This window comes from Myotis daubentonii, chromosome 3, assembly GCF_963259705.1.
Source record: "Myotis daubentonii chromosome 3, mMyoDau2.1, whole genome shotgun sequence".
In the NCBI taxonomy this organism is placed as follows: domain Eukaryota; kingdom Metazoa; phylum Chordata; class Mammalia; order Chiroptera; family Vespertilionidae; genus Myotis; species Myotis daubentonii.
This window is the reverse complement of record NC_081842.1, coordinates 124,839,297-124,866,721: the sequence shown is the minus strand read 5'-3', so window position 1 is coordinate 124,866,721 and position 27,425 is coordinate 124,839,297. Positions and strand designations below refer to the sequence as shown.

Sequence of the window (27,425 nt, the reverse complement as noted above, 5' to 3'; positions counted from 1 at the left end):
CTGGACTGAGGTGGCAGGGCACATCCTTTGCAGTTCCCTAGGAGATCCCAGAGCCTGATTGCCCCTGGCGGGCACCAGCCCAACAGCAGTCTCGCTGGCCCTTTCTTCCCCCTGGTCTTCTCTGTCTGTCCTGCACTCTGCTCCTGGGATTACTTCTTTCAAAATTACCTGCAATCAAACTCCTGTCGCAGGTGCTGCTTTCACAGTAACTCAAACGAAGGCAACATCCCAATGTCCTTGCGGTTGGACCTAAAGTGAACAACGTGACCAGTGTGCTAGGTCACTTCACTAATTCTCCGCCATTTGGGAAAGGGGGAAGGAAGGTCAATTTATCTGAATACACAACTCACCTGGCAATGGCCTAGCACAGGGGTCCTCAAACTTTTTAAACAGGGGGTCAGTTCACTGTCCCTCAGACATTCCACACATGCGCACTGCGGGCCCGGGACGAGTAGGCTGCTAAGCAGGACAGGCACCGGCGGCAAAAACACCCGGAGGGCCGGATAATAAGAAGAAATAGCATTTCTTCTTAATGCAAAGGAAGTACAAATGCTGCTTCCTATACACGCTGTGTGTTCCCACATTGGGGGTGAGACCTTACCCAGGACTTGTTCTTACTGGGAACCTGCCTCCTTTATCAGCCTGCACCGTCTCTCCATGAGGCTTCATCACTCAGGTGGTGGCCAGGGCTCCCGGGGAACAGGAGGGGCCTTGGAGGGCCCCTCTGCCACCAGCTCCTGCTCCCCGAGTTCTGTCCCAAAGGGCAGGCAGCTTCGCCCCTGCAGTTGTTTGGTTCTCCTGCAGGAAGCATGCTGTTGCCCCTCTGGCCAGTGAAAGAGAGCCATCCCAGTTAGGAAGAATGGAGGTGATGGAGCTGGGCCAAGGCTGACCATGAACTTGGTAAAGTGCCCCATAAGTGGGCCATGCGGGCCATGAGTGGGACTCAGCAAACACGGCCTGTCCCAAATGATGTAATGATAGCATTAAAATGGATTTTGCATGGGGGCTTTAAATTTTTTTCCAGCTTTATTGAGGCATTATTTATATATAAAATTAAGGCATTTTAAGTGCATACACTGGACACTTTTTACACACTGTGTGATGAACTGTGGTAATGTTATACAGTGGCCATAGCCAAATCCCCTCTCTTGATCTCTAACCCATGGCAACTATTGATTATCTTTATGTCACTATAGTTTTGCCTTTTTTGTACTTTTATATAAATGGAATTAAGAGGTATGTAATTTCTGCCCTGGCAGGTGTGGCTCAGGGGTAGTGGGTCAGCCTGGGCCAAGAGGAGTTGTGGGTTTGATTCCTGGTCAAGGGCACATACTGGGCTGTAGGTCTGATCCCTTACCCTGGTCAGGGTGCGTGTAGGAGGCAACCAATAGATGTGTCTCTTTCACATTGATGTTACTCTCTCTCTCCCTTATCCCCTCTTCCCCCCTTTCACTTTCTCTGAAAATCAATGGGAAAAATATCCTTGGGTGAGGATTAACAATAAATATTAAATTAATTAATTAATTAATTAATTAATTAATTAAAAGAAGAAGTATGTGATTGCTAGGCTCCAGCCATGTTGCTGCTTGGGTTAATATTTTGCTCCTTTCTATTGCTCAGTAGTTACTAACCTGTGACTATCCCAGATTTTGTTTATTTATTTACATATTAAGGGCATTTAAGTTGTTTCAGTTCTTGGTTATCTGAATAATGCTGTCATAAAATGTTGGCATTTGAGTCTTTCTGTGGACATATGGCTCTTTTCCCTTGGGTAAACACCTAGGTGTGGGATTGCTGGGCCATATGTAAGTATCTGTTCACCATTCTGCCACATGGCTGTACCGCTCTGCATCCCCACCGGTAGTCTGTAAGAGTTCCAGCTGCTCCCCATCCTCACTAACATGTGGTACAGTCCACCCTGCTGACTTCAAATATTCTAGCGGGGGCATAGTGCTCCCTCAGTGTGATTTCCATTCGCAATTTGTGATGAATAATACTCTTGAGCACCTTCTTATGTGCTCATTGTTTAGATACAATTGCTGCTAAACAATATGCTAAAATACTCTTAGAGGATATCCCAAACCTAAGGTAGATGTGATTACTACTAATTTACAGATGAAGACCCGAGGCCAGCAGTGGCACGTGACAGAGCTAAGTTACTGGGCAGAGTCAAGGCTGAGGCTTCCCAGAGCAGTGCATTCTCCACTGGGCCACATGCTCGCAGGCGCCCGGAACAACTGCTCTTAAAGGGCCTTGCGGATATATTAGTAACTGACACTGTGACAGGCTGGTGGCACATCTTGACATTAATGTTTTGTCATATTTTGACATTTATGTCAAAATTAATCAGCTATTCAACATTGCCAAGTATTTTGTTCTTTTAAGCTGTTGAACCTCTAGATTTAATAAATGGCATTGTCACATGCTTAATTAGTAAGTGCTGAAAGTTATTTTGCTGTGAAGTGTTCCCTTCCACCAACTTGGCCCATGTGGGGTTTGCAGGAAGGAAATCTTCCATTTATCTCCCACATCCTGGGGAGCAGGTGGAAGCCCTCTTGTCACTCAGTCCTCCCTCCCCTATTTGGGGCTCATGCCCCAAATGCTTTCTGCCCTGCAAAGTCTTTGACTTTGAACTTAAGGTTTCCAGTCCTGTGGGAGTAAAATGCCCAATATGCGCCTGCCAGCAGAGATGCTACAAAGGGCCCAGTGACCCCAGAGCTCTGCAGGGCTTAAGGATGTGTGTTGGGGAAGGATGGAGATGGGTGCGGTGTGAATTTTACTCTCAAGAATAAAAGTAAAAAGCTGAAGCTCTCAGGTTTCCTGTACCAGCCACTGGGAAACACAGAGAGAAACCAGAGACAGAATGATGTTCCAGATCACCCACAAGAGCAATTAGGAGTGTGGAAGCCATGGTTCCAGAATTTTCTATATTGCTCAATGCTCTGTTAACCTCCCATGCTTGTCATTTTTATGGCCTTGTCTATTTCCTGTGCTGTTTTAAAAAATGAAATTCTCTAAAATTAAAAGAGCTCTCAGATGTAATTTTAGAACTGTAGGATAAGGGCCCTGGGAAATAGCTAATCTTAGGGAAAGAGGAAAAGGCTTTTCGGGCAAAAAGAAAACTACAACTTGAAGGAAGATGGAGATTCATATTAGTTCATGTGTGTGCAGCTGTGTGCATGTGCGTGCATGTGTGCATGTGTGTGCATAGTGCATATGTGTGTGTGCATATATGTGTTGGGGGTCATGAGGAGGAGGGGGTCAAATTCGAATGCTCTCTGTGTTCATTTACTTCTTGAAGTGAATTAAATTCACACTTTGCGACCATGTTTAATGAAAACAAGAAAGGAAGTATTTGGGTAAAAAGAAGGTTCACAAGACCCTGCTTTCACATCTTTACTGATGTGTTTTGTGCTTTGCTTTACTTTCAAACTGCTGACAAAGTCACAACTCTCTCAGAGGTCAACTGCTCACTGCCCCAATCAAAGGATCATTGATGCATTATTTCCTATAAAATGTTTGTTGCTGCAGTTCCACCTGCACAGTGAGATCAGCCCTGCAATACCCCATGGCATCCATCTGCAGGCTGTGGTCTCCCACCTGGTGAGAGTCCACCAGGAGTGTGCATGGCTGCTTAGGGTCTCCCCATTCTAGACACAGCCAATTGGCCTGGAGGTCAAATCCCCCCAGTGTTACCTACAACAATCAAGGCTTAACTACAACAAGACTGTGCACAAAGACCACAAGGGGGTGCACCAAGAAAGCATAAAAAATGTGGAGACAAAGAAATAGGACACAAATGACAGAAATGGAGGAAAGCAAACTGCTGGATATAGAGTTCAAAACCACACTTTTAAGGGGTTTCAAGAACTGTCTAGAAGCTGTGGATAAATTTAGTAAGGCCCTCGAAAAGACTGGCGAGACCACCAATAAATGTAGTGAGATCCTCAAGAAATCTAATGAGACCCTCGATGTTGTGATAAAAGACCAACTAGAAATTAAGCATACATTGACTGAAATAAAGAATATTATACAGACTCCCAACAGCAGACCAGAGGATCGCAAGAATCAAGTCAAAGATTTGAAATACGAAGAAGCAAAAAAAAAAAACCCAACCGGAAAAGCAAAATGAAAAAAGAATCCAAAAATATGAAGATAGTGTAAGGAGCCTCTGGGACACCTTCAAGTGTACCAACATCCATTCTTCAGGCTCTGACTGGATCATCTGGTGGGGGGCGGCCTGGGCCCTGGGTTCTTAGAGGTCTCCTCAGGTGGTTCCCATATGCAACAGTGTTGGGGACTCCTTACTGGGAGGAGAAATGGGGATACAAAAGATGTTGCAGGATCAGAACCCGACGAAATGACTGTAATGATGGGAATGATGGCAACTCAGGTGTTTTCCTGAGTAAATTATTCAGTTCATTACTCAGCACTTTATACCTAGCCCACTCTTCTGGTTTTCAGACGGGAAGTTCTAACCACAGTTGGAATTCCACAGGGTCCCTAGAAAGACAGTTCCCATGACCAGGGGGCCTCTGGCCCCCAGCATTCCATTCACAGCCCTTTGGAATGGGCCCCATAACTGAGGTTTATGTTTGCAGCTCTTTGCATGAGTGAAGAGCTCATACAGACTTTTCAGTAAGATGAGTGTTGAGATGTGAAGAAAGAGGTGATCCCTTCAGACTTGTTTTAAATACTCAAACATCAAAACCAGCAGAGAGATTAAGCATTCCTGGGAATCTGTGCATATCTACAAACCACAGCAACAGTCAGAAGTTATAATTCTCTGTTACCTATAACAAAATAATTTCAAGTGCACATAAAAAGCCAGTGATGAAAATGACCAGTTTAGAACAATTGTGCTCTACTCACCAACTTTTATGCTAACAGTGCCTGAGAAAGTCAGCCATTTGGCTATAAACAGGCTTTATTTAGATGACTTCCCATCCGACTCCTTCCCAGACCTGGCCAGGTCACAGTGGCTTCCCACTTGGTCATTTCTGCCTACCAGGGTTTTGTTTCCTATAATCTGAGGTCACTCCCCTTTCCCAAGCTCCCTTGGGAACAGCCCTGTGGCTGCACATCAGCACAGGGCCCTGCTGCTGTGCCCTGGACCTCGAGGTGAGGAGTTTGGGGGATTGGAGCTGAGTGAGCGACTGTGAGGTCTAGGCTGGCTGCTGCCGCCCTCCAGATGCCGCCCAGACACTGGGTCGCATGGGCTCCAAGGTTTCCCAAAGGCTTGGGTGTCCTCCCTCCACCAATTTCCAGTGTACTTTTAGGTGGGAGGGCCGAGAAGGTGGGGGGATGGTAGGCAGGAGAAGTGGAGAAGCCCTAAGGAAGGGGGACCCTCAAATCTGTACTGAGTAGACTTTGAGTAACTACTGCTACTTTATTTTCTGAGATACTATGAAAATAAATCACCTTTCTATGAAAAAAGCTTCTATAAAAGAAACAGAAAACAAGTGTTGGCAAGGATGTGGAAAAATTGGAACCTTTGTGCAGTGTTGGTGGGAATGTAAAATGGTGCAGTTGTTATGGAAAATAGTATTGTGGTTCCTTAAAAAAGTAAACATAGAATTACCGTATCATCCAAAAGAATTGAAAGCAAGGACTCAGAGAGATATTTATACACCCATATTCATAGCAGAATTATTCACAATTGCCAAGAGGTGGAAGCAAGCCGTGTCCATCCACAGATAAAAGGCTAAACAAAATATTTGTGTCTATACATACAATGGAATATGATCCAGTCTTAACGAGGAAGGGAATTCTGTCACATGCTACAACATGGATGAATCTTGAGCAGATTATTCCCAGTGAGATAAGTCAGTCACAAAAGGACAAACACTGTATGATTACACTTATGAGAGGAACTTAGTCAAATTCCTACAGACACAAGGTAGAATGGTGGTTGTCAAGGGCTGGGGCAGAGGGGGAGAGTAAGAAGTTAGTGTTTAAAGGGCCCAGAGTTTCAGTTTTGCAACATGAAGAGTTCTGTAGCTGGACGGTGGTGATGGTTCACAGCAATGTGAGTGTACTGAATGCCACAGTCTCAAACTGTACACTTAAAAATGGCTATGATGGTAAATTGTATGTTGGTGTACTTAACCACAATTTTAGAAAAGAGAAGGCAGCTCTAAAGCCAGTGAAATATGAGCTCTCATTGTGGAGGAGATCATTTCCCTCTCCCCCCGGGGGAACCTCATTATTAAGTGCACGCACTTCATGGGGTCGCTCCAACCTCTCATCACCAATTGGGGTTTCTCTTCATGTGGTGGGTCCTCCCTTCGGAGTTCTCCAGGGTTTAATGTGGGAATAACATCCAGTTTGTATAACACATTTTGGGCCTTTGCATGTTTCTTTTTGCATTTGTTTGGGTTTTACATGGACCCCTGAACAACAGGGGTTGGGGCGCTGACCCTTCACATAGTTAAATATCTATGTATAACTTTTGACTCTACTAATAGCCTATTGCTGACTGGAAGCCTTACCGATAGCATAAACAGTTCATTAACACATATTTTATATGTTATATGTTATACACTATATTCTTACAATAAAGTAAGCTAGAGAAAAGAAAATGTTATTAAGAAAGTCCAGGAAGAGAAAATACAGTTGCAGCACTAATGGGAAAGAATAGCATATAAACAGACCGGCTCGGTTCAACCCCTGTAGTCGCAGGTCGGCTGTGCTTTTCCGCACTGTGGCGCTTCTCACTCCATGAGGAAACCTCACTCATCAGGCCAGTGTTCCTACTCATCCGGCACTTAGCTACATAGGGGAATGGGCAAGGCCACTCCCATGTGTCCTCAAAGCTTTTATCAGCTTATCTTGGGGTACATTTGGTCTACAGTGTTCAGAGCACTTCTTACTTTGGAGTATCATATGTAAATATATGCCTATTTTCTACTTTCTGAAAGGTAACTTTCATAACGCTGTTCCCTTGAAAGAGGCTTAAAGTGCTTTATAAAAAAACCTGTTTCATCAATCTTCCCACACAGTAATGGGGTAAAACGGGAAACACGAGGATTCTCCAATTATGAATAAATAGAGAGATTCCACAGCCAGGGAGTGGAAAATACCAAAAAGAGTATGCCTTCTCAGACTACAACACTCCACCCCCTCTTCCAAGTATGCTGCAACTTTTTCCTTAGTCTAGACGGGAGATATTTACAATGAGCGGCTGAAACTTTAATGAAATGTCCGTTTAAAGACAGACTTTACCGAAGTTGGATTATATTTTCAACTTCAAGCATGTTGTTCTCATGGTATATGTGGATGAAAGCAAAAGCCAGGTTTATAGAAAACTTAAATTCTGAATAGATATATATTGTTCACAGTATGGATAATTAAACATAAAATATTGGCTTTTTACTTAATGCAGAAGAAGCACATTCCTTTTAGAGAATTTCACAAGCATTTTTGTTCAATAGTAACTCTCAGTAACAGAGATAGATATGGCTTAAATATTCTGTTTATAAAAAGCAATATAAAATGCCCTTAAAAGTCTGGGCTTTTTTAGTGAGCTCTGAACTATTCAGAAATTCCGCTCACTATCTGGGGACAAAAACAAAAAAAAATTCAAACGCTAAAAACTGAGGCTTTTCTATTATACTACTTCCTGGCCCAGACGCTTTCTGGGGAATTCTTCTCATTGCTTGATTATGGTTTCTCTGGAATGAGTGGGAAGATTGCATTGTATGGAAACCCAAAGCTGCCTGCTCCAGAGAGCCTGCACTGTTCGGGGTCTAGCCTAGGTTGGCCACTAGAGGGTAGTGTTGTCATTCACTAGCCGCGTCCCACCGCTCCTGGGGAGATGACAAACCATTAGCGTACACTCCATTATTATTATTATTATTTTGATTCATAAAGCCATTCTTTCGTAGGCTCCCCAACCCTCAGATGTTTCAGAGAAAGCTTGCAGAGCATTAGCGAGCAAGCAGAGCAGCCCCAGCAATGCGTAAGGAGGTCTGATGGAAGAGCGCAGGTAGACTCTGGAATGGAAACTGCGGTAGTGGCTGGGGCAGCACAGGCACCTCGGGATGGGGAGTGAGTGGTCCGCAGCGAGCAGGATAACAGGCGCGCAGACATGCATTTGTTCCCATGAAAAACAGAGGGAAGACCAACTTTGGACGTTAGCAATCTAAACATCCCCAGCTAAGACCTGCTGGGCCCAGATCAGTCCTTGTTCTCAGTCCAGCCCTGTGACTGTGGGAGAGGCCGGCTCTGTCTGCGGGGAGGGGATGGGATGAGTGGGGGGGGCGGGGGGGGGCAGAACGTGCTCCTCACTGTTTAGGGAAATGGTGCACACCAACCCCTGAGCAGGGCGCGGGAATGGCCGCTGGGCACTGCTGAGTTCCGACATGGCGCTGGGAACAGGGCGGAGGTTACAGCTGAAAGAAATTATAAATATGATATATTGAGACATGGAAAGAGGGTTAAGCCATTGATGGGGGAAAAGAGGTATGTTGATGGCATAATAATAAAAATAAAGAGGCTTGATAAAAATGACAGCTCTTGGAGTCCAAGGGAAACTGAGAACTGGCAAGTTCCGACAGCACAAACTGGCGCTGTGCCCATCCCTCCGCAGCCTGTGCGTGCTGGTTCATCAAACGCAAACGCGCTGCTGTAGCACCTGTTTTACTTTAAGCACTTCTAACAATTTAGCAAAGTCGGCATTGTCATCACCGTTTACAGATGAAAAAAACTGCAGGTCATTTGTTTAGATGCTCAATGTTCCAAGGTGAATGAGGTGAATACCAGAGCTGGGATGAGGCCCCATGGCTTTAAGACACCAGGTCCCTTTGCTGTGCTTTGCCGGCCTCTCAAGAAAAACTGATGGGCATGCACCAGAGATGTGAGCGTGCACATCCACACAGAGCCTCCAACGGTAGTGCCTTTCTCCCACCAGTGTTCTTGCAGCTGAAAGGGGGAGAGGAGCCGGGAACTCGGTGGCCTGTCTGCACTTCTGGCTGCTCCAGAGTGGAGTGGGCAGTGACCCGGGCTGCTGGGAAGAAGATGGGCCGAAAGGTCTCCTCTGGTTGCTCCTGTCTGTCCCAAGGAGTAGAGGGAGATGCGAGAAGCCACCACCTGAGGGGCAGGGCAGAGATTTGTTGGAGCGCACATTCAGGGGCTGTTGGAGCGCACATTCAGGGGCTGTTGGAGCGCACATTCAGGGGCTGTTGGAGCGCACATTCAGGGGCTGTTGGAGCGCACATTCAGGGGCTGTTGGAGCGCACATTCAGGGGCTGTTGGAGCGCACATTCAGGATTTGTTGGAGCGCACATTCAGGGGCTGTTGGAGCGCACATTCAGGAGCTGTTGGAGCGCACATTCAGGAGCTGTTGGAGCGCACATTCAGGGGCTGTTGGAGCGCACATTCAGGGGCTGTTGGAGCGCACATTCAGGGGCTGTTGGAGCGCACATTCAGGAGCTGTTGGAGCGAGGCTTGGAGGAAGGCCAGGGCCATGTCACTGAAACCACGACAGCATGTACATTCAGTTGAGGAGTGGGGGTAAATTATGGATAAGAAAAACACTTCTCTTGACATGACTGCCCTGGGCCTTTTAGAATATCTTTTTCTTTAGTTTATTGATATTTTTTTTAAAAACAAAACTGTCATTCTGCTTTAGATAGAAAATCCCCATCTGCTACAAAATTGAAGCCCTGGGAAGAGTCCCCAAGAGTGGTTGACGTTATAATAAAACAATAGCGTGTTCATGCAGCGGTAAGACGGTGAGTGGAGTGTGGCTGAAGAAAGTTCTATGAAAAGTAACCTCACAGAGTGACCTGATCATAGGTTCCTAACTGGGCAGGTCAGAGTGAGCAGTCACGCCCCAGGTACAAAACTTCTTTGCTAAGTAAAAGACTTCTCTTTGCTTTAAGCAAGCCCTGACAATTGTTTCTGTGGGTCTAGGTCCATGGTCAGCAAACTGCAGTTCGCGAGGCACATGCGGCTCTTTGGCCCCTTGAGTGTGGCTCTTCCACAAAATACCACGTGCGCGCCCCCAGTTTGCTGACCACGGACCTAGACCCATAGAAACAATGGACAGGGCTTGCTTAAAGCAAAGAGAAGTCTTTTACTTAGCAAAAAAGTTTTATACAGTGCTATTGAAACTTCTTGGCCCATGTGCGGAAGTCGATATTTTGTGGAAGAGCCGGTATTTTGTGGAAGAGCCACACTCAAGGGGCCAAAGAGCCGCATGTGGTTTGAGAGCCACAGTTTGCCGAGCTGAAGTTTGCCGACCACTGGTCTAGGTTAACGGACCTTTGAAATGCCTTTTTGCCTCTTTTCTGACTCCTCTTTCTAAGACTTAACTGCCCTCAAGGCAGAAATTAATCTTAACTATCCTATAATCAATTCTCCACCTTGTTTTCTTCACCTCCATTTAATCTTCCTGCATTTCCTCCTTAATTTCATATGTACAAAAGAAACTGCAAACTGTTTTTCTCTGGAGAATTTGAGATCTTGCTCCCCAGCATATGTCTTCAGTTTGGCTTGAACAAACTCTTATGAAAAGTCTCTTCAGGTTTGGAGGTTTCTTATGTGGACAATAGGATTAAAACAAGGAGAGAAAGATTGTACCCCAGAAAGAGGGAGAAAGAGGGTGATGGGAAGATGTAGGGCTGGGTGCCTCCCCCCCCTCAACTACCCCAGGGCAGCTAGGGAGTAGAGGAAGAAAGGATAGGAGGGTGATCTGGAAGGATTTGCTGAAGAAGTTATTGATGAGCCCAGAGTGAATAACTGGCTGTCAGGAGAAATCTAAACTAGAGATGGGAAAGACAGAAAATCTGGCTGAGTATTTGTCTCTAGCTAAACTGCCAACCTTTGGATAAAGATGATTGTAGCAAATGGAAAGTGAGGGGGAGAGAAGAATAAAGAACAGGAATAAAAAACAGGAATAAAGAGCAATGAGATGATACTCACTGTAAAGCAGTGGTTCTCCACCTTGGCTGCACATTAGAACCACCTGGGAATCTTTTTAAAATCCTGATTTCTGGGCCTCATCCTCCAGAAATTCTGTTTCTTTGTTATGGGGTGGGGCCACAATATTAGTAACAAAGAAACAGAATTTCTGGAGGATGAGGCCCAGAAATCAGGATTTTAAAAAGATTCCCAGGTGGTTCTAATGTGCAGCCAAGGTGGAGAACCACTGCTCTAGAGGGAGAGTGCCCACATTCCCGTTCTTGGCTCTCACTGATGTCAGTCTGTTGTGGCAGAATGCACGGGATCAGCCAGTACTCAGAGAGGAAAGTTTAACCTTTATTTCGCAGATCTGCTAGTCCAGGGGAATTCTGGATCCAAAGCCTGAACTGAACGCATGGGGAGGCTCCGACCTATGTATCTCCTCCTGTGGTGGGCCCCTAAGGGTCCTCGAAGCTCCACCCAAGTCCGCTGTGGCGGGCCCTGGGATTAGGCTCTGCAGCTCCATCCAAGTCAGTCAGAGTGGGGAACCAGATATTGAACTAGGTTGCAAGCCCCCCTCACTCCTAATTTTCCTTTTCATTCTCCCCTCTTGTTCCACAAGCTATTTTCAGCTTTGGGGATTACAAAAGACTCAGGAATTGGGGATAAGGTTGACAACCACTCTAGCTACTTCCTGCTGAAGGGGGGCAACAGAAAAGGGGGTTCACTATCTCAGGTCTTCACCATCTTCCCCAAGGGGGTCGTTCAAGTAGCAAGGGCAGAGAAGTTCTCCTTCCAGTACTAGTCTGGGGTTCTGGCGACACTTGTATGAAGACAGAATAAAACTGTTAGAAAAAAACAAAAACAATAATTATCCAGATAGGAGCGGGTAAGGAGATTCAGGTTGGTCAGCTGGATCTGCCATCTTCTTGAAGATGATTCACAGGGGGTGGTTCAGGTCAGAGGTCACCTTCCACTCTGGATGCTGATTGCCCAGCTGGTGGGCTGCTTTTACCCGGGAGTGGTGGATCCAGGTGTTTAATCTTGCAACTTTGAGAGCTGAGGGGGTGGTTAGCACGACTGGATAAAGTCTTTTCCAGGTTGGCTTAAGGGGTCCCTTTTTCCAATCTTTTACCCAAACCTGGTACCCAGGCTTGTGATAGTCACAGCTGTTCCTAGAGAGATGGGGAATCAATCAGTAACCCATCTGTGGACTTCAAGGATAGTTTTCCCAAGTCCTTGTAGCTGTTTCTGAATTTCTAAGTTCCCTATTTCCCTCAAATCTCCCTTTGGCTGAATTAAGGGAGGGGGTCTGCCATATCGAATTTCAAATGGAGAGAACCCTACCCTGGCTCTCAGGGCACAGCGCACCCGCAGGAGCACAAGTAGTAAGATATCTGTCCAGGGTAAGTTCATCTCCTGGCATAGCTTAGCCATAGCCTGTTTGAGAGTCTAGTTCATGCATTCTATTTTCCCTGAACTCTGGGGCCTGTAGGCTGTATGTAAATTCCACTTAATTCCTATGGCCTTAGCTACCTGCTGTACTACCTCAGCTATAAAGGCTGGGCCATTATCTGACCCTATGGTTAATGACATTTCATACTGCACAATTATGTCCTTCAGTAACACCTTAGTGACTTCTCTCACCTTCTCCGTGGGGGTAGGATATGCCTCAACCCAGCCTGAAAAGGTGAAACAATTTAGAGACATATTTAAACAATAAAGACAGATAATATTCCCCACTAAAAACTTTGAGAAGGGTTTAAAAAAATAAACAACAGAAACAAACAAACATAAGACACCAACAGTAAATAAACACTTTTATACTGGCATACACCACATTTACACCACAGAATACCCTGCATTCTCCAAATCAGTTTCAATTGCACAGAGATACAGAACAAGTCCCTGAACAGAGGCAGTAGAAAACTGCCTAGGAACACTTCTCTTCTACCTTTTTCAAAGGCAGGCCAGACTCAGACTCTTAGCCAGTCCAAGTTTTGACTTCCCTCCTGGGAAGTCCCAGAGACAGTGAATGCCATCTGAAAGCTGTTCCTCGAGATGATTCAAGCTACCCTGAGGTAAATAATTACCTAGGTAGGGGCCAGTTACCTCTTCTTTCCCTTAGGACAGGCCAGAACTCGGACTCGTTTCCCTGGGGAAAATTTTACAGTTTCAGACGTCTGATTTTGACTTCCCTCCTGGGAAGTGCCAGAAAGGTGTTTCCTGCCTCTTTTGGGTCCCCTGGAGCATAGAGTCACTGCAGTCCCTCCAGGCCCCAGGAGTTCAGCAACCAGCGGATGTGGCAGTGGCACCCCTTCCTTGGATCCCAGAGCCCAAAGCGTGTGCCCCGAAGTCTGCTCTCGTCAGCAGTGGCCTAAGAGCCAGCTCAACTGATGTTTCCCGGACAACGCACCAAATGTTGTAGCAGAATGAACAGGAGAACGATCAGCCAGGACTCTGAGGGAGGGAAGTTTAACCTTTATTTTGCAGATCTGCTAGTCCAGGGGAATTCTGGATCCAAAGCCTGAACTGAACATGTGGGGAGGCTCTGACCTATATATCTCTTCCTGTGGTGGCCCCTGAGGGTCCCCATAGCTCTGCCCAAGTCAGCTGTGGCAGGGCCCTGGGGTTAGGCTCTGCAGCTCCATCCCAGTCAGTCAGAGAGGGGAAGTAAGACTATAGTTCTAACCAGATACTGAACTAGGTTGCACCCCCTGCCCCATTTTCCTTTTCAAGTTCTCAACCTTGAGCACTGGCAGAGAAGGGCATGCGGTTGACTTTGTCCCACATTTGTGAAAAGCTCTGGGTGCCAAGTTAAAATGGAATAGGTTTGAATCATTGCCACCTCTGGCTCAGAGCCTCACTGGGCAAGATGGGCAGGGCAGTGGTGGGGTCAATGGGTGGGGGTTTGTAGAGTTACTGGAGCTTCAAATACCTTCTTTGGGGGCTGAATATCAGTGTGGCTGTGATAGCAAATATCTGAAAAAGCAGACACCAACATTTTTTTTCTGACTTTAACAGCTGTGTCTTTCACATTATTCCCATTGTGCACATATGGAAACTGAGGCCCTCTCTAATGATGTGACTCACTCAAGGCCACAGCTGGTGGTGGTAAAGTTGGGAGTTTAAGTCAGATCTCTCATTTAGAACTTGGGCTACTTCCTGTTTATTCCCTTCATTTTTCTTATTGAAAATGGCTTTATTGCTTTTATAAAAGAAACTAGAGGCCTGGTGCATGGATTCATGCACAGATGGGGTTCCTCAGCCTGGCCTGTGGGGATTGGGCCAAAACTGGCTCTCTGACATCCCCCAAGGGGTCCAGGATTGTGAGAGGGCTCAGGCCAGGCTGAGGGACCCCACCGGTGCACAATCAGGGCTGGGGAGGGACTGCAGGAGGACTCCAGGGCGTGTCTGGCCTGTCTCACTCAGTCTCGATTGGCTGGACCCCAGCAGCAAGCTAACCTACTGGTCAGAGCATCTGCCCCCTGGTGGTCAGCACATATCATAGCAACCGGTTGAATGATTGAATGAATGGTCAGACACTTAGCATATTAGGCTTTTATTATAAAAGAAATGATTTTGAAAAATCACTTCAAATACCACCATGGAGGGGTAACCAATAATATTTTAACAAATATCCTTCAAGACATCTCTTTTCTGCATTAATTTCAAGACAAGTTTCTCAATACCCAGTTTTTTTCTACTTGAAGACTGGCCATAACACATTTGATTGAGCTGAAGCAGTTGACATTTTGGTCTTCAGATTTATGGAGGGGGCAGCTTCAGTTTCTGTGAAGGGAAGGAGGTGCCTTCCCTGGGGCAGTTTCCCCAGCCCGTGCCCTGGTGTCTGCTTCTCCCTCTCTATTAAGGCTTGGTTCCAGTTTCTGTGCATCCAGGGAGGGCTCATCAGCTCTTCTTAGCATGGTTTCTGAATTCCCCCAAATGGGGAATATTACATCTGCCTCTAGGGGGCAGGATTCTGAGGATGGGATCTTGGATATGGCAACCATATGCATTTTCATTATTCCTTGGTTTGTGGGGAAATAGACCTTTGGGAATGCCCCTTTGGTCAGTTGAGCTACCACCCACCTTGGGTTTAAGACGAACCATGCTCTCTGTTGACAATTGATGACAAATGCCACAATCCAATCCTGTTAGCCTACTTTCTCCACCAGGAAATCAAAAAGTTCAGTAAGTTGCTCAAGCCTACACACAACTGGTAAGTGTCAGGATTTGAACCCAGATCTCCCAAGCTTCAAAGACTGTGTGTGTTCTCATCACACTTCACTGCTTTCTAATGTCACATCTCCATCACATATGAGATGTTTTCTGGGAGAGAAGTCTATAGAAAAATGCCCATTTTGGGCTAGAAGGAATTAAGACTAGCAAGGCTAATTAGTAACGCACACCTGCACATACCTACGCCTTGTACCGGTACAGGACATATCCCTGCTTTTTGAAGTGTGTGCAAATAAACCTGTGCTGGTCAGAACTGAAATTGAATGGCTTAACCACATTCGGTATCCAACACAATGTATGAAAGCTGCTTTGTTTTCATTATTGTGCAAAAAGTGCTCTAATTTCAATATGCTTTTCTGAGTCAGATGAGACAGGTAAACTATTTGGCTATGAAATGTCACTCGTGAAATCCCAGTGGAAGAGACTGTAAATTCATTTTAATGCATGTTTACTAATGGTTTAATAATCCTAAGGAGAGCTGGCTGAGCCGTAATAATTAATGGAGAATTTTCATGGCATGCTCTGTAAATGCTGATGTTCAAGGAGGCCAAATGATGAAATAATGAAACAGTTGCATCTGGGGCTCTATTAGTCAGGGAAAATGGGTCATGCTTGCAGAAACAAAGAAATCCCAAGTTCTCAATAACTCGGTATGTTTTTATCAGAGTCCAGGTCAGCCTGCAGTCAGGGTAGCGCTCTTCCCAAAGGTGAGCAGGGCTCCAGGTCATTTCCATTTTGGGGCGCTGACATCTGAAGTGCGTGACTTCTAACACTGCTCAGGTGAGGAAGAGACGTTCCAGAGGGCAGGTGGGAATTTTAAAGAACATATTCTAATGCCAAAGTTAGAGATTTTGTGCCACTTCAGGTAGGAACAGAACTAGTTAGGTGCTACTGTGCAAATCAGAGCAAATTTTTACATTCTTGTATGATGTCTTCATTCTCTCTCAAATATATCAAGATATGTTTGAATAATATAATAGTCTCAGAATTTTGGAAACAGAATTGAAGTCTGTGATGGTAAAGACTTGTCACTGGACTTACCCTAAACCAGGATGATTTCATCTTGAGATCCTTGACTCAATTTTATCTGCAAAGACTATCTTTCTAAATAATGTCACATTCTCAGGTTCCTTGTGGATATAATTGGGGGGGGGGGGCACAATTTAACCCACTACTACCACCATCTAGAAAGAACAAATATTAACATCTTCTCATATATCCCTCAGATGGTTTCTATTTTTTTAAAAACACACAAATATTACTAATAAAATGGAAGGTTATTTTTGTGCCCCTTCTTGGTCGCATTTTTTCTCCACACTCTCTGCCTTCCTTCATCCCCTACCTCCTAAGAGTCCACATTCTAATGTGTATCCTTTAGTCCATGTTTTTATATTTTTATTTCACTTATATTTTTCATAATGAAATTATAGTATTGTATTACATTTTTAAAACTCACATAAGTGGCCTTCTGTTGATACATTGTTTAGGACTGTTTTGTATATTCGGCATTTTGCTTTTAAGAGCTGTTAAAGTGGAAAGACATAAACTTAATTATACATTTTAATAAATATTTGTATTCTGCTATATGAATACGTGCTTTTTATCTATTGTCTCCAGTAATGTTGGCAATTGAAAGTGTTTTATTTTTTTCTTGCAAACTAGTTAATGTTAGTCATGGTTCTCTAGAGAAACAAAACTAATAGGGTGTGTGTGTATGTTTGTGAGTGTGTGTGTGTGTGTGTGTGTGTGTGTGTGGTATATGTGAAATAATTCTCTCTATATACCTATATATAAAGATATAGATACATGTAAATATATAGAGTAATAACTATCTATCCAGAATTATAAGGAATTGACACGTGATTATGGAGGCTGGCAAGTCCCAAATCTGCAGGGTAGGCCAGTGGGCTGGAGACCCAGAAAAGAATTGCAGTTCAAGTCCAAAGGCTGGCAGGATTCCCTCTTTCTTGGAGGAGGTCAGTCTTTTCCTTAAGGCCTTTGACTGATTGGATGAAGCCCACCCACTTTATGATATAAATGCTAAAAGACCTTCATAGAAATATCTAGCATAGTGTTTGACCAAATATCTCGAAACCGTGGCCTAGCCAAGTTGACATATAATATTAACAATCACACAAATCAACTTTTAAATCACATTCTCATAGATGCTTCCTGGTTTAACTTCCAGTAGGGGAGTGTTTTTCATACCAAGGGTCACACAATAAATGTAGTGGGCCCTGACTGGCATCTTCTATTTGGAAAATGAATTTGATTTTTTAAATAAAACTATGATTGTTTTAGAACACAAAAACAAATAAGTGCACACTCTTTGTAAAATATTCAAAACAATATAGAAGCACAAGGAGCAGCAGTTGACATTGCCATACCTGTATACTTTGAAGGGTGAAGGGGCACTCCATTTTCCTAGCTTGCCTTTCCCTGATTGTGAGGAGATTGAGCATTTCTTTAATTACTGTTGTCTCGTTGGGTTTCTTCTAAAAATCATGTCAATGAAGCTGAAGTCAGGTTCTTTTTCCAGACCTGAGGCAATTTCCATCCCTCCCCTTAGGAGCAGATACAATTACCACAATTCTCAGAGAGCTCAGGACAGCTCATCCTTGCAGCCTCAACTTCTCATCACGATCATCCACATTTTGTAGGATCAAACTCAAATGAGTAATAGTCCTCTAATTTTGAAAATCCATTTTTCAGGAACTCCATCGACAAACATTTCAAAAAACATGCAGCATTTACGTGACCTACTTATGGTCACCATATTCCTCCCTATCCCCTCTCTACTGTCTCCTTCTCCTCCTCTTATCCTCCAGGCTGTATACTAGTAATTCAGACTTTCCACCCTCCACATTATTGACTTTGGGGCTGAATAATTCTACACTGTGGGCTATCCAGTGCATTTGGAAGATGTTTAGCAGCCTCCCTGGCCTCTACCCACTGGATGCCACTAGCATCCCCTCCCCAGTTGTGAAAATAAAAGTTGCCCCCTAGATCTTGCCGAATGTCCCACGGGCAAAATCATCCCCAGTTGAAAATCACTGACCTAAAACACTATAATGAAATGCCAGTGGCAAATAATCTCAGAGAAAATACTTCCTCATCCACCCAGCAAGGCCTGACGCAGATGGTGAGAGGAATTTGAAAACACTACCTCATCACCTGATTTAACCATCCCAACATGGCCTTTTCCCTGGTTGCTCTACATTTTCAGATTCTGGCCAGAGTTTATCTGCCAGCTATATTTAGGAGAAATAATTTCACTTAAGACAAATTGAGAGCAAATATAGAAAGAATCTGTCTTTTATTTCTATGGCAGGAAACAATAGTAACCTAAAAAGTGACTTTTGCTTAAATGTTCTGTCTTCTTACTTGAATTTCCTCTTTTCCTTTAACAGTGGGGACTAGGCTACCAGATGTTATTGCATTTTGTCTTTGATGTTAAGGAGAGCTGCTGGCAACAAGAGACACAAGAATTAGAGTCTCCTTTTATTTACAGGTCAGATATATGCCAATCACTACCATTCAAGCCAAAGTTAAAGACCTAAAAGAAGCAAAAGTGTTTTCCAAAGCACAAAAGTGTACATCACGAGGTCCACTCGCAGGATGTTTTTTGATGCTTACTCACAGGAAATCTTTCTCAGCACCTGGACCTGTGGTTCAGCACATCTTAACAAGTTTGATCATTGGCTCTCCCTGTACAGAAAAGTGTACTAAAAGCTGAGAAAAAAAAGATTGTTTGCACTCTGATGGGAGAAGACACAGAACAACAACAAAACAAGAGCAACAGAAAACACTAACTCAAGACCTCAAAGCCTCAGCAGCCTAATATATGGGGCAAACAGCCATAAACACACCCCGTGTACCTAAGAACACAACATCATGCTGGATATCCATAATGATGACACTGAGCCGTCGAAGCCAGGTTCATGCATGGTAAAAAGAATTGGGTATTATGGGTGGTGGTGATGGTTGCACAGTAATATGAATATATCTAATGCCTTTGGAATACTATACAGTTAAAATTGATTGGAATAGTAAATTGCTTTTATTTTTTAATCTTCACCTGAGGATATTTTTTCATTGATTTTTCAGAGAGAGAGAGAGAGAGTAGAAAGGAGGGGGAGAGACAGAGAGACAGAGAAATATCAATGTGAGAGAGACATATTGATTGGTTGCCTCCCACACTTGCCCTGACCAGGGCCAGGGATCTAGCCTGCAACTGAGGTACATGCCCTTGACCGGAATGGAATCTGGAACCCTTCAATCTGCAAGCTGTCTCTCTATTGACTGAGCCAAACCAGCCAGGGCTAGAGTGGTAAACTTTATGATGTGTATATTTTCACTCAACAACAACAAAAATCGGCTATCAAGACACCTGGGAAGTTTGTAATATATTTCTGGAAAATAATTGAAACCCAAATGGTTAAGATTAAAAATGAAAATGTGGTGCCCTAGCCGGTTTGGCTCAGTGGATAGAGTGTTGGACTGCAGACCGAAGGGTCCCAGGTTCGATTCTGGTCAAGGGTATGTACCTCGGTTGCAGGCTCCTCCCAGGTCCGGGCCCTGGTCAGGGCTCATGCAGGAGGTAACCAATCAATGTGTTTCTCTCACATCCATATTTCTCTCTGTCTTTCCCTCTCTCTTCCACTCTCTCTCTAAAAATCAATGGAAAAATATCCTCAGGCGAGGATTAAAAGAAAAAGATTAACAAAAATGAAAATGTGGTGCTTAAAAGGGTAAGCAAAAGCTATATGCTTGTGATTCACTTATGACTAGTCTCTCCTTTATTAAAGAAGCTTGATGCTTATAATATTACTGGAATTAGTTAAAAAATTGCAAGTGCTCATGTTTTAATAGAAAGACTTGGATGTCGTGATTTTCAGAGACTGGCTTTTATTTTTAACTCTGACAATGAACTATGACTACGAATCTTGTGGTGTGATACTGGAACTTAAAAAATAAAATAAAACACTCTGCATTTCAAGGCTGGTCTCATTCTCTGGCCGGAGTCCAGCTGAGCTCCTCTAATGAGTGCTGGGTTAGGGCTTCCACATGAGCAGCCAGGGTTGATGGATGAGTGCATTTACCTTCTACATTGATAACAACCAGCAGTTTCCTAGGGGCAAACATTGAACACAGAACCCTCGAGGGCTTTGGGAGTGACTGCTTTTATTCAGAGACACAACCATTTAGAGCAGTGGTTCTCAACCTGTGGGTCGCAACCCCTTTGGGGGTCGAACGACCCTTTCATACGGGTCGCCTAAGACCATCCTGCATATCAGATATTACATTATGATTCATAACAGTAGCAAAATTACAGTTATGAAGTAGCAATGAAAATAATTTTATGGTTGGGGGTCACCACAACATGAGGAACTGTATTAAAGGGTCACGGCATTAGGAAGGTTGAGAACCACTGATTTAGAGTTAAATGTAGTCTTGATGGCAGTGCCATTAAAGGATCACTCATACAAACCCACATTGTCCTGTTCCCAAGACACCAGTCCTTTCTAAGGAGCTTTGTCATGTCCATTGAGAAGGTTGGACCTGCTGACCAATCCTTAGCAATATATTTTGCCTGACATTTCTGCTTGTACACATTAAAATAGGAGGAATCCTGAAAGGAGAGGGTTAGATTAGTCACCAAGAGATGGCTCTGTGTTTAAAAATTTAGTGGCTTTGTACAGACCACAGGCCTTCCCTGTAACTGCTTGTGTGTGTGTGTTTAGTTTTTTAAAATTAAATCTTTATTGTTGAAAGTATTACATATGTCCTCTTTTTCCCCCATTGACCCCTTATAGCCCGCCCCCATCCTGAGCCCCAGGCCTTCACTAGCCTATTGTCTGTGTCCATGGGTTATGCATATATGCATACAAGTTCTTTGGTTGATCTGTCCCCACCCACCTACCTCCACCTTCCCTCTGAGATTCCATAGCTTGTTCCATGCTTCTATGTCTCTGGATTTATTTTGTTCATCAGTTTATTTTGTTCTACATATGAGTGAGATCATGTGATACTTGTCTTTCTCTGACTGGTTTATTTCATTTAGCATAATACTCTCCCGGTCTCTCTATGCTAGCTCAAAGGGTGAGAGATCCTTCTTTTTTACTGCTGCAGAGTATTCCATGGTGTAAATCTACCACAGCTTTTTTATCCACTCACCTACTGATGGGCACTTGGACTGTTAACAATTATAATTTGCACTGCTATGAACATAGAGGTGCATACATTCTTTCTGATTGATGTTTTGGGTCTCTGGGGATATATTCCTAGAAGTGGGATCATTGGGTCAACTGGCAGTTTCCTGTTTAATTTTTTTTGAGGAAACTCTATACTGTTTTCCATAATGGCTGCAACAGTCTGCATTCCCACCAGCAGTGTACGAGGGCTCCCTTTTCTCTACATCCTCACCAGTCATTTATTGATTTCTTGATGGTAACCATTTTGACAGATGTGAGGTGATACCTCTTTGTCATTTTAATTTGCATCCCTCTGATGATCAGTGACTTTGAGCATTTTTTCATATGCTCTTGGCCATCTGTATGTCCCCTTTGGAAAAGTATATATTTAGGTTCTTTGCCCATTTTTTAATTGGATTGTTTGTCTTCCTTTTGTTAAGTTGTATGAGTTCCTTATATATTTTGGATATTAACCCTTTATCAGATATATCATTGCCAAATATGTTCTCCCATACTGTGGGCCCATTTTTGTTTTGTTGGTGGTTTTTGTAACTGTGCCGAATCTTTTTATTTTGATGTAATCCCATTTGTTTATTTTCTCCTTAGTTTCCCTTGCCCTAGGAGTTGTATCCATAAACGTATTTCTATGAGAGATGTCTGAGATTTTGCAGCCTATGGTTTCTTCTAGGATTTTTATGGTTTCACAACTTACATTTAAGTCTTTTATCCATTTTGAGTTTATTCTTGTGTATGGTGTAAGTTCATGGTCTAGTTTCATTTTTTTGCATCTATCTGTCCCATTTCCAAACACCATTTATTGAAGAGACTCTCTTTACTCCATTGTATGCTTTTGCCTCCTTTGTCAAATATTAATTAAGCATAATGGCTTGGGTCAATTTCTGGGGCCCTCTGTTCTGTTCCATTGATCTATATGCCTGTTCTTGTGCCGGTACCAGGCTGTTTTGAGTACAGTAGCTTTGTAGTATAACTTGATATCTGGTATTGTGATTCCTCCAACATTGTTATTTTTTCTTAAGATTGCTGCAGCTATTCGGGGTATTTTTTTTGGTTCCATATAAATTTTTGGAGTATTTGTTCTAGATCTGTTGGTATTTTAATAGAGATTGCTTTGAATCTATAGATTGCTTTGGGTGGAATGAACATGTTAATGATGTTAATTCTACCAATACATGAACACGGTTTATTCTTCCATTTGTTTATATCTTCCTATATCTCTTTTTCCAATATCCTGTAGTTTAAGGAGTTCAAGTCTTTTACCTCCTTGGTTAAGTTTACTCCTAAGTATCTTAATCCTGTTTGTTGCAGTGGTAAATGGAATTGTTTGTTTAGTTTCTCTTTCTGAGAATTCATTATTGGTGTATAAAAGTGCCATTGATTTCTGGATATTAATTTTGTATCCTGTTGCATTGCTGAATTCATTTATTAAATCTAGTAGTTTTTTTGTGGAGTCTTTAGGATTTTCCTTTTACAATATCATGTCATCTGCATGATAGTGTTTTTTGTGTGTGTTTTGAAGGCAGAAAGCTTCAAACCATTTTTGAGAAAATGAGATGAGAAGTTTTCATTGGAATTCTGGTTTTTGTTTTTGTTTTTTCATAGTGAGAACCTTACTGTTCTGTAAATGAGTCTTTAATACATATTATTTGATGAGGGCAAGTATATTAATTCCAAAATCATTTTCATCACATGCAGATCTCCAAGTGTGCCTCATTTAGGACTGAGAAGCTACATGACCAGGAAGACAGCCCCCACTCGCTAGGTCTACAGAATCAGACCTAGTTTGAAACTAGAAGCCATCAGTCCACCCAGGAGCTGTGGGCGGCCAGTGGGGATGGAATTCTCTGAGGAAAGAAAGGATTTTTTCTGAATCATTTCCTTAGGAGGGAAATAGCCACACCAATTTTAGTCTCGAACTTTCTAAGTTGTTCCTCAACCTCTTTGGAGCCTTTTCAAACCAGCTCTAAAGGTTTTTATAAAGTTGAAATGATGCTGAAATCTCCTGTCCAAGCACAGAGACACTGGCTGAATAAATAGGGTGTGACGTGGTCTCCTGAGAGCTTGTTTGGATTTCAGGAAGTGAATAAGATAAGCTGAAGGGCCTCTTCCTGCTCTGACTCTTACAAAGAAAAGTCTCGCCCAAAAATGCTTGAAAGAAACCACTGTTTTTCACTTCAAAAGAACAGAAAATCTAATGGGAGAAAAGAAAATCACAATTAAGGCTCAGGATGTAGCAAAGACACATCAAACGGTGATGCAAATCGTGACAAATGCAGAATAAGCACACAGCAGTTGAGCCTGCATTTTTGTTTGTGCTTTGTCTCGTTTGTTTTGTATGAACTTCAGAAAACACACCTGTGCAGTCTGAAATGTCTCCCCTTTACTGCTCTTGCTGCTTCTTTTCTGTATGATTCACAGTCAGAAACAGCAATGATCTTGGTGGTGAGGGGTGTGCCATTTTGGAGACTGTTCCAGAGAAGTTCTGTGTTAGTAAAATAGATGGTTTGGAGCTGAAATTCGATTTTGCTCTTTGTGATGTAGACAGAAGATAGCACGGATCCTGGTCCCTCATTCAACAAACCCTCTCAGGGTCCCAAGAGATGACAGGTGACCCGTTCTCACTGCACCATTCCCTGCCATGGAAACCTGCCAATAGGGTGCATCGGCTAAGGTCCCACTTCTGGGGGACGAATGCCCAGCCAGCCCTGATTTCACTCACAAAGCACTCTTGTCCCTCAACCTTCTGCTCCCCATCCCACCTCAGTTCTGTGAAACCCAGTTCTCTGGGGCCGGGGGCTCAGGGCAGGGGCTGGTGGATGTTGAAAGTGCTGTCCATTCCCTGACAACTTGTTTCCCCAGCAGGGAAGTCCCCAGCGGAATCTTTTCTCTGCAGTAGGCGTGATGGTCCAGGCAAAGCGCCCACATGGAAATGACAGAGGGCAGAAACTTGGCCTTCAGTCTTTATCTCTTTGCTGCAGAGAAATTTGCCTCTAAGAATGGCCTACGGTAGCTTACAATCCTCCTGAAGGATGCGGGCTTTGTTCTCCCAGCGTGAATGCTCAGAATTGCTGTGAAGAGAAGCAAGGTTTCTAGCCATTGCTTTCATACATCCTTGAAAATTAAAGTAACTCCTGCTCTACAAGCTGAGAGCGATTCCCAAATGAAAAGTGTCTACATTCCTTTTTAAACTGACATATTCATAATAGACTCTTTCCTAGGAGCCCATGGGCTCCCCTCATCTATTCTGGAACATTTCCTTCTCTCCTGGGAGCAGGATGGGGTGCTTTTCTGTCTCTTGAGCAGGAGAGAACGTTTGATGGCACCTGACTGCTTTGCCAGGAGCCCTGGGAAGGGCATTGTGTATAGAAGAGCCTTTAGGTGGCTGTAAGGCTGGTCTCCTTCCTCTGGTCCTGCCCCACTGCACCCCTAAGGCTCTTCTCCATCTGCACTGCGATTGCTTTCGGGCCTGGAGCATGTTCTCCTTCACCCACAGACCCCACGCCCTCAGAATCACCAATAGCTCCATCTCTCCCCGGCACGGAGAGGCACAGAGTCCATCGCCATCTGAGGAATGCCAGAAACGGCACATCCTGGCCTCCTCCCTGCCTCAGGCTCAAAGGAATTTTGTCTTTTCTTACCACCGCATCATTGTCTCTGGGAATCACACCCACTCAGTGGTCCCAGGCTCCGGCTGCCTTTGGGTGGGGAGAGGGCTGGAAAGGGGAGGAGTTTATGAAGGAGCAGGCTTTTGCCTTTCCCCAATCACAAAGCAATTCTCTCATTGCTGACAGTATTTTTTTCTGAAATTCAGGAAGAAGTTATTTTGAAGTCATGCCAGTAAAAGCTCTGCAAACTGGTGGGAGCTCTGCTAGAGGCCGAGGAGGAATGCTCCAAGCTGATTCTCATTCCTCTTATTTATTTGCATGATCAGAACTAAGTTCTCAGCTGTAATCTACACCACCTGCCACCTACGAACTTCTCAGAAATGTTCTGCAGGGGATGGGACGGTGCAGGCAGAACACCGGGCTCTGGCAGGGCCTCCCCAACCGCTGACTGTGTCCAGTCTGCCACGCTGGCTTAGTAATTCACTCGATGACCTCCTCAACATAGGCAACAATTCTGGCGGCAAATGGACAAAGGAAAATGTTCCAATTTTACTAGAGGACAGAATCTGTTACATGGTCAGATCGCAGAGCAAGTTAAAGCGTGAAGATGGTTGGTGTGGCCACTAATACCGATCTGGTCTTTAAATTCTGACATTTTGTTTAGCCTGGATTTTGGGGGGCCATTAGTTTTTATCTTTAAGAAAATATTGCACTAGGAAAAATGCACACTATTAAATGAAAAGAGCCAACCTGAAAAGACTACATACTGTATGATTCCAACTAGAAAAGGCAGAACTATGGAGAAAGTGAAAAGATGAGTGGTTGCTAGAGGTCAGAGGGGATGAGACATGAATAGGTGGAGCTCAGAGGATTTGAGGCAGTGAAAATACTCTTTATAGTACTATAAGGACGGATGCATGTCATTATACATTTGTCCAAACCCACAGAATGGACAGCACCAAGAGTGGACCCTGATGTAAACTCCGGACTTTGGGTGGTGATGTCCATGTGGGTTCATGGATTATAGGAGCTGCACTACTGGTTGGGTATGATAATGGTGGAGGCTGTGCATGTGTGGGGGCAGGGTGCCCATGAGAAATCTCTGTACCTTCCTCCCAATTTTGCTGTGAACCTAAAACTGCTCTTTTTAGAGTCTAATAAATAACCATTTTAGTAAGTAAATAAAGTCCAATAAAATATTGCATTAAATGTTATTTATCTGAGAAGTTCTTGTTTAATAGGTACAATTACATTTTGTGAAATGAAAAGAGTTCTATAGATGGATGGTAGTGATGATTGCACAACAATGTGAATGTACTTAAGGCCACTGAACTACACACTTAAACATGGTTAAAGGGAAATTTTATGTTATGTGTGTTATTTATCTTAATGACTGAGTTTTTTGACACCCCCTTAAATCTTGTGCCTGAAATGAGTGCCTCCAGTATCTCACCCTCATCCTCACTCATCTCACCCTGGTCCCTGCCCAGCTTTCCTGAGCAAGTATCTGAAGGCTGCTGGGATCATGGTGGAGAGCTGTCTGTTTATATCAGTGGAAAAGACTGACCACATTCTATGCAGTAGACAAGCTGCTTTCTTTTGTTTTTAAGACACAAAATCTTAAATGCCAACATCTTGTTTTGGAGATATTACTTCCACTTTTAGACCTAGACGTATAAAATTATTCTCACTTGTCTGGCTTCCCTTTAATTTTATGTTCTTCAGAGAGAATAAGTGAGATAGAAGGAGAAAGATAAGTATAGAAAAAATATAAAGGTGACTTTATTCATTTTTTATTGCAGAATAACAAATTAACACAGACTGTGTAGTTTAAAGTTACACATTTATTATCTCACAGTGTCTGTAGATCACAAACCCAGCATGGCCAGCTGGGTTCTCTGTTCAGGTAAAGCTTAAATCAAGCATGTCAAACTCGCGGCCCACGGGCTGCATGTGGCCCACAACAAATATTTTTGTGGCCCAGCAATATAACTGTATGTAAGAAACATTTTAATTAAAATTTTGTAACTTAATTTTTACAATACCCTGTTATACATAATCCTATATAACAAAAGACTAATATGCAAATAGATCAAACAGTGGAACAACCCAACTGAACAACCAGTCGCTATGACATGTGCTGACTGTCAGGGGCTGCGTGTGGAACATGGTGGGCGTCAGCTGAGGTGGGATAGTGGAGCAGGTGAGTGGGGGCACCAGACCAAACTGGGGCATCAGTCACTGTCATTGGAGCGAGCCTCTGGTGGTTCCTGAAAATTCTTTGCTCCTGTGCATGCGGTCCTGCCTGGCGCTCGCACCCACTGCTGACACTGGCCCCAATCTCTCTGCACTGTCAGCATGTGGGAATAGCGGAGGGTGGGGCGGGGGGGAGAGTAGGACTGCCGGCAAACAGGGGACTGAGGGCCACAGTGGGAGGGGCCAGGCGAGGGCACAGAGAATG

The 27,425-nt window shown here is 43.8% G+C and overlaps 1 protein-coding gene across 1 annotated transcript in view; it reads left to right on the top strand.

Moving 5' to 3' along the window:
• The window catches only part of MYLK4 (myosin light chain kinase family member 4), a 170,848-nt gene extending 144,667 nt beyond the window's left edge, over positions 1–26,181 (top strand). Inside the window, exon 12 of the mRNA XM_059688412.1 lies at positions 25,171–26,181. The gene's annotated coding sequence lies outside the window, so the exon portion shown is untranslated. The remainder of the gene's footprint in view (positions 1–25,170) is intronic.
• Positions 26,182–27,425: the final 1,244 nt, after the last annotated feature.